The 8,245-nt window shown below is 40.4% G+C and overlaps 1 long non-coding RNA gene across 1 annotated transcript; it reads right to left on the bottom strand.

Annotated features, from left to right (window-relative positions):
- Positions 1 to 7,351: 7,351 nt before the first annotated feature.
- Positions 7,352 to 8,239, bottom strand: LOC118161138. The gene is made up of 2 exons (XR_004747869.1): positions 7,605 to 8,239; positions 7,352 to 7,573 (listed from the first exon to the last, which is right to left on the bottom strand). It is a non-coding gene; the product is annotated as an uncharacterized LOC118161138 (long non-coding RNA).
- Positions 8,240 to 8,245: the final 6 nt, after the last annotated feature.

Below are 8,245 nucleotides of genomic sequence, written 5' to 3' on the forward strand. Positions count from 1 at the left end.
GGCAGACAGCTTTCTCTTCACACAGTCCACTTGAAGCACAAAAAAACGAAAAAAAAAAGGGGGGGGGGGGGGGATTTGATGTCTTTAAGACAAGCAAAATAGCTTTGCACCTGTGTTTAGACTGTATTCCTTTTACCTTTTCATTCTGTACATCTGTTCAAGTGCCAGATTACTACATAGTATACCTTATAGTTCTTTTCTTGTCATTAAAAAGATAAAATAACAACAAAACACTGTCAAACTGCAAGGAAAATATTTACTACAACCCCCCCTTCTGCCCCCAGCCACACATGGGCTCTGGGGAAAAATCATATTCAGATGCAAACCAGCTGTTTGGTGCACCCATGTCTCAGTGCCGTTTGCTTGCCCAGGTTTGCAGCTAGAGTAGCAATATGAACTTTAAAACAAATGAAATAGTACTGATCCTGCTAAGACTTCGGCACTCAGAGTTAAGAGGGCACACATCCAAAAATCTCAGCTGAAGATAGTTACCTGCAGAGGGTAGCCACTCTGCTTGAAATAGAAAGGACTACTGAAAAATAGTAATAGTTTGCTGTTATTTTTTAATATCTCCCAGCCCACCTGCCACCCCACCCCCCCCCCGCATTCCTTGGTCACTGCAGTTCATTCTATAAAAGGAGGGCTCTCATGACACAGCTGCACTTGCGTACATGAGTTGATCTTTGATCCAGCAAGGATGAAAGCTAGATAAATATTTTCAAGGTTAGTTTTTCCACTTACAACTCTGTGTGTGAATGAGCATCTTTGAACAAGTATAAAGGGCTGCACAAACCCCTGTTTTCAGTGATCACTTCTGCATTTTTTAATTAAATTTGATTTTAGAAACAGTAGATAAAGAATAGGTATCTTGGTATTCAGTTTGCTTCATCTATCAGCAAGTTGTAAACCAAAATCACTCTGTGTGTTACATGTCTACAGCACATTTTATTTGGAAGCCTCCTTTCCCTTTGCACTGATTAGGAGTAAGGATTAACACATCCCAGAAACTGCATTCAGAATCGTCCCCTGGGGATTTCATGAGCTTCCCATGACCTCTCACCAGAGGGCACCTGTTTTGTTCTGTTACTTGTATTTCTCTTGAAAGGAAAGAGTATTAACAGAGGTTCTCCTTATCTTGAAGGGCTTTGAGTCCCTAGCAGGGTGGCTCCCACTTCTAACTGTACCCCAAAGGGCACATGTGGCTTTGAATTATCAGGCACTTTATCCCCCAAAAATTAGTCTGTTGCATTTTTGACAGATGTTGGTGTCCTGGTTTCAGTTAGGACAGTTATTTTTCCTCCTAGTAGCTGGTAGGGTGCTATGTTTTGGATTAGGATGAGAAGAGTGCTGATAACATGCTGATGTTTTAATTGCTGCAGAGCACTGCTTATACTAAGCCAAGGACTTTTCAGCTCCTCGCTCTGTCCTGCCAGCGGGCAGGCTGGGGGTGCAGCAAAAGCTGGGAGGGGACAAACCCAGGACAGCTGACCCAAACTGGCCAAAGGGGTATTCCATACCATCTGACGTCATGCTAAACAATATATAGGGGTGGCTAGCCGGGCTGGGGGGGCCGGCTGCTCGGGGTTGGGCTGGGCATCGGTCAGCGGGTGGTGAGCAATTGCATTGTGCATCACTTGTTTGTACATATTATTATTATTATCATTATTATTTTCTATCTTAATAAACTGTCTTTATCTCAACTCACAGGCTTCACTTTCCCGTTTCTCTCCCCCATCCCAGAGAGGGAGGGGGGAGGGTGAGCGAACGGCTGTGTGGTGTTTAGCTGCCAGTCGGGTTAAACCACAACAGCTCTTTTGGCGCCCAACGTGGGGCACGAAGGGTTGAGATAACGACAGATCTAATCAGAATGTTGATTGCTTTAATATCAAGTCTGCTGTGTCTGTATTCCAAACTGAATTTTATAGCACGTTACTTGCTGTATGTGATCCCTGTCGTGCTGTTTATCCTTTCCGGGCCCTGGTTTAAGATCGTTATCGTTCTGTGCTGTGTAGCAATAGCTTACGATATGATGAAATATCTGGCCATGACTCTAACTTGGTATTTGTACGCAGCACTGTCGTCGACTCTGTACTTTTGGAAACTATATCTCGGAAACTATTAACAATTACACCTACTGCCTTTTTCCATCAGGGAGCCAGTCTGTGAAGGGGACAGGGAAAGATATTTTTCCTTACTTGTTCACTCTCCCTTTCTCCTTCAGCACCCTCTTATCCCCCGAGCTAGTTACAATAGCTCTCCAAGATGTTGAATATCCTTGGGATACTCAGACCAGCATGTTCTTGTTGTTATGTCTCTTGAATGCGCTTCAGGTTTTGTTCAAGGTTAAACAACTACTTAGGGATCTCATGCAGAGATCTGTCCTGAGGCGGGATAATTGTGAGTGGCAGGGAGTGTGGGAGGATATGGGCAGGTGGCTAGAGCAGTGGGCACCTCCGATGTTTTGTAGATTCACCCCTGAACAACTGCAAAATCCTAAAAAACTGGTAGAATGCTTGCAAAAAGAGTGTCATGACTCTGGCAGTTCCAAAGTGACACAACTCACTGTAGCATGTTGGGGCCTGGCCTATGCCTATCGAGCTGCAATTGATGCTACTATGAACCGAGTGACAGACCCTGCAGCCGGCCCATCCCAGAGAGGGAGGGGGGAGGGTGAGCGAACGGCTGTGTGGTGTTTAGCTGCCAGTCGGGTTAAACCACAACAGTTGGTTTCACAAAATGCAGGTGGGAACACTGCAGTTTTGAGAAGTCTTTCTTGTGAAGTCCAGGAGAGAACTGTTGAAGAAAAGCAACTGAGATTCCAGAACTAATCATAGCCTGGCTGTTTTATGTTTACACACATGTATGTTTACATACATGTATATTGAAAAACTGTGGTCCTGGTTTTGATCCTCAGCACAGTATAATTTTTCTAAAACTTTAGAATATGAACTTGAATTTATTTTGGTATTTTCAAATAACAACACAAAAATGTCATATCAGGAGTCCTAGATCTGTACTTACCTCAAGACAGTCAGCCTGTTGCAGCTGAAAATAACTAATGCTGCAAGGGGAGTCCAGGCTGGCAGGTGCAGATTAGGCTGCTGGCCTGGGTTTAGCCTGTTTGAGTGCAGACAGCAAGCAGGAGCTTAATCAGGAAAACAAAACAGGAGCATCACAGCAAATGTGCCCATTCAGTCTCAGCTTCATTTGATTTTTCAAGAGTTATGCTTATACTGACTAAAAATAACAGAGCCACTGGTTCTATCTAAAGAAGCTGCTGTCTCAAGAAGAGGTATTTATTTGTAGAGGGTGTGATGATGAAGACTATTCTGATCTTATGTATTGTGTCCAGCTTAGTTTCTAAGACCTTGCTTCTTCTAAAAGGTGGAAGTTCAAGGCCTGTATTAAGGGTACCCTTTGTGGCGTGCAAACTATTTCAAACTTGTGCATGGCTGCCACTACTGGCCATAGTACCCCACCTTGATAAGAGCTCTTAAGCTGGCAAACATTTGGACAGATTTGAAATATGCCTTTGGTGTAGTGCATGCACACGGGGCAATTTGGAAAGGAGAGAGGACTTTTATCTTCGTCAATTAAACATGCAGAAGAGACTGATAACAGTTATTAGGGAAGAAGGAAAAAGGAGACCCAGACAGGGACAGCCCCAGCTAGGGCATTGGAAATTTGGGCATTGGAAAAACAAATCCCTGGAACAGAAAAGAAATGGAAAAGGGAACCAGGGAAGGGAGGTGGTGGTCACGCGTGCAAAAGACAACTGAAGAGGACTGAGGGAATCTACCCCAGCAGATCCGCTGGTTATAAAAATGAAGCTGGGGAAGGAGGGAAAAGAGGTGGAACTTCTGGTGGATGCGAGGGCAACATATTCAGTTTTATATAAAGCATTAGTATCAGTGGGGAATGATTATGTTGTAGTGAAGGAGGGCAACTAGCCAATCTGAAATAGCATATTTCTGCAAACCATTGAAATATATATAGGGGAAACAGTGGGGCATTCACAAGTTCCTATACACGCCCAACTCCCCAGAGTCACTCCTAGGGAGAGATTTATTGGAAAGATTACAAGCAACCATTTCATTTAAAAATGGGGAGATTATTCTGGAGATAAATGATCAAAGATATGTGGAAGTGTTGAGTTTGATATTGACAGCTATTGAGACCAAAGAGGAAATTAGTGAGGAAATCCTAAGTCAAGTGTTTTCTGGAGTATGATCTTCTAATGTACCAGGGAAGGCGAAAAATGCACTGCATTCTACTACTAATACTGGTTCAGAGAACCACTTGCAAAGGACTTTGTAATGTATGATGACGTATAGGCAAAGCAAGACTGAAGCTTGTGGACTCTAATGCAAAACCACGTTGCTAATTCAGTAAGGTGACAGCTACACCAATGCATTTAACTGGAATTGCATTGGAAGTGCAGTTGTACAAGTAGGCATGTCACAGTTTAAAAGGTGACTGTTGCAAGTTTCTCCTACTTTCCAGAAGCCATCCTCCAGCTTTGGAAACACAAAAGTCATCCTTTCCTCATTCCTTGGTCGTCAACAAATACAACTTAAACATTTTATCAGACAAGATGGCTTGGGTGGAGATAGGTATTTGCCATTGCATATAAGCTCAACTTCCTGAAACTGTATCTGTCCCACCATGTCTTTTAAGACATCTGAATCCCTCTGCATCAATTCAATTGCAGGCATTTGTAGCATGAAATATAAAATACATAAATACACACTAACACAACAGCATGATATCATGACAGCATGATATCATGCATACTACACAGTGCATGATATCATGCATACTAACACAATGCATACTACACAGTATGCATGATATCATGCATACTAACACAACAGCATGATATCATGCATACTACACAGTGCCTGGAATTCAGAATATCTGGCTCAAATCAAGGTATATATCACTAGGTTACCTACCACTTTATTAGAAAATTTGCTTTTCTCCCCCCACTACAGGTTGGCAAGGGGCTTGATTCTTCACTCATAGCAGCTTTGAGTTCCTTGTAAGGAAAGCACTAGGCAGAACATGCAGAAAGTGATAATAAAATGTTACTATTAAAACTGAAATTAAACATAAAAAAAAAATAGAAATTCACACTCAGCAATTAGTACTTCTTCAAGGTCTTGTATTTTGACTGATCTTCCTTACAAGCGGTATACGGGGGTAAAACTTAAACTACAGTATACTTGGGGGGGGGGGGGGGGGGGCGATCAGGCTAACTTACCACATTGTAGCCAATTCTGGCATTTTGCTTTGTGAAGTACTGTGTATTCCCCACACCCACACCTGCTGCCCTTGACTAACCTCTAGACACAAAGGTATGTAGTTACCTAGTTGTGCAAGTTTGGGGACAAATAAGGTGTGTTTTTAGCATTGTACTGTTTATTGTTAAGGGGTTATTTTTTTGTTTGTTTATAATCTGCCCCATAAGTACTAAACAGGCTTCAGCAAAGGAGCATTGTATACACAAACAACAAGAGACTATTTAAAATATCTCTTGCTTCAAGGCTTCTGTATAGCATGCAAGGTCCAACCTGAAATTTGAGGTGGGGAGGCTAACATTTTACTAACAGGTGAATCTGTGCTGAAGTACTTCAACATATGGTACCTGAAAACTTTTTTTTTTTTTTTTTTTTTTTTCCCCATGAGCAGCATCCAAATTGACATCTAAGTAGCAAATCAAATGATGCCTTAGTAAAATTTTTTATAGAGCAATCAGTCTCCTCACTTGCCTTTGTGACTACCCTTCTGAGAACTACAACAAATACACATATATAATTGTTTATATACACAGAATGTCATCCTTGATATTTGTTTTTGGCAAGTAAAAAAATATTCCACAGACAACACTGCATGGAAAAAATCAATTCTGCACCACATAAAACATTGTAAGCTCACAGACTACGGATATATTCTGAGGATTTTTTTATTTCAATAAAGTTTTTGCTGTCAAGTGATGATTTTTAGTTCTGCTCGAAATATTAGTATTTGGACTTGAAGACTGCTGTGGCAAAGTAAGCTTGCTACATGATCTGACACCATGCTGAGAAGAGATGGTTCAGCCCCTTCTAATTCCTAATGGACAGGTTCCCTTCTACCTGAGGCATCCTTGGTAACCAGCCAGGTTACCATTTTCTAGCAGTGTGCTACAAGCAATTTAAAACATGCTAATCTGCAATTGAAACAGACGTATCCAGTTCCCCCACAGACATGTATTTCAACTATTTAAACCAAGTTAAAATTAGTTTTTCCTCATCTTGCCCGATATTTTAACACATACTAGATATGCTTAGGCAAAGGATAGGAAAGTTGTCTTTTTTATTTATTTATTATTATTATTATTTTATTTTATTTTTTTAGCTCCCCTTACTGCCCATACAGGGGGTCACTCAAAGCCATTCACCTTGGCTGACATCTCTGGCATAAGTTTCTGATCCCAGAGTGCTGCCAGAGAACCAGTCTGAGATCATTCCCCAGTCTGATTTGTCTGCAACAGACTGGGGAGCTCCCAAGGGGTAATCTTGGCTCTGCCAGAGACAGAGATGAATGGATGGTGGGGGAATATCTACTAATCAGTCTAGCTGACTTCTGATGTCTGTCCGCTGCCTGATGTACATGTACGTTTTTGTTTTTACTGGTGTATATCCTCTCCTTGGCAAGACAGGGGCAACCTTTGAACCGATCTTGACACAGTTAACAGAGCTGACTGCAGTACTGATTTCAGTAGGAGTTTATGGAGGTACAAAGATTTCTGCTGGTGGACAAAAGCAAGATCTAGAAAAGGAAGCAAACTAAAATGAAAGACTTATGAAACTTTGATGCCTAATATAAAGTTCAATTACCTTTCTACCTCCTGATGATGGTAACATGTCTGGATATCACATGTAGATAATGCTGTTTTTTTCCCTGAAGAAAGGCATTTTCCATATATCTCTACCCAGCATTATTCCCAATCTTACTCCCTCAAAATGTGCTTCATTAGGATCACTTGCATCTACTTAAAATACATCATTAGTTGTATTTTTGATAGAAATCATGCCATTCAAGACTGCTTGCCAAATAACATTTCAAAGTTTCCAAGAGTTTAACAGTCATTTACAAATGGAGTTGTGATTGTGTCTGAGCAGAAGTTCCCTAGTATGTAAGTTCGAAGTAAACATGCTAATTACCCTAAAATCCTATTAGTAAATGAAACAACTTCAATAGTTGGGGGTAACCCAAGCTGCATAGTCTGGGAACCCTGAGGTCTTAAAATATATGTAAGTATACATGGGTAAACAAGATATATAGAAAAAAGGTAGATTAAGGTCAATTTTTTTCCACTTAACAGACTACCACACCTTCCCGATCTTCCCGAATTGCTGAAAACCATCCAGGTTCTAACAACAAAGTTTTACTTAAGAGAATATTTGTTATGTAAGAGACAAATACTTAAAAGCACGTGCTTCTACAAATGCAGAAGGCATGATTACAAAATTTAGATAGGAACAAAGTAAGAAGTTTTCTTTAGAGAACATAGTATGAATACTTTCATCTTATGTTGAAGTAGGCGGCAACTGCAAAACTAATCAGTTTACCAGTTCAGTTGGGAAAAAGCATCAGATTTATTTCTCCAAATAATCCTCCCGTTCCCAAACTGCTTTTCTATCCTCATCTTATTTTTACTGTATTCTATGCCTCTGTTTGCTAAATCTCAGCCTAGCACAGCCCACCTAACCGTACTTTCCAACCCATCATAGGGATTAACTATAGCATAATTCACATTTATTCCTCTTTATTTTATCTTTTATGACTGTTTTCAAAGGGACAATGATATATTCACAATCTGAATTCTTTTGCTGACAATTGAACTGTGAGCACCTCAGGCCTTGAATCTCTACAAGCTTTCTACATTGATGAGTTTATGAATTTACTCAAACATTTAAACATTCATAGAAGATGCTAAGAATGTGCAAGTGTTTCAGGATAAAAGTATTTGTTCTTTTCACTCTGGAACTCAGACCACAAATAATAAGCATGATTCAATCTGTTCCAATCTTTATCTTTAAAAACAAATAAGCACCCAAACTCAGGAAAATTTACATGATCAATTCTCTATCCATTTGCATTTACTATCCCAATGTTAGCTGAACAGATGTTAACCAAAATTATCTAAAGCAAATGACATCCAAATCCAAGACATTCAAGACATGCATTTCCTATCCTG

This window comes from Oxyura jamaicensis, chromosome 2 (genome assembly GCF_011077185.1).
Source record: "Oxyura jamaicensis isolate SHBP4307 breed ruddy duck chromosome 2, BPBGC_Ojam_1.0, whole genome shotgun sequence".
Classification (NCBI taxonomy): domain Eukaryota; kingdom Metazoa; phylum Chordata; class Aves; order Anseriformes; family Anatidae; genus Oxyura; species Oxyura jamaicensis.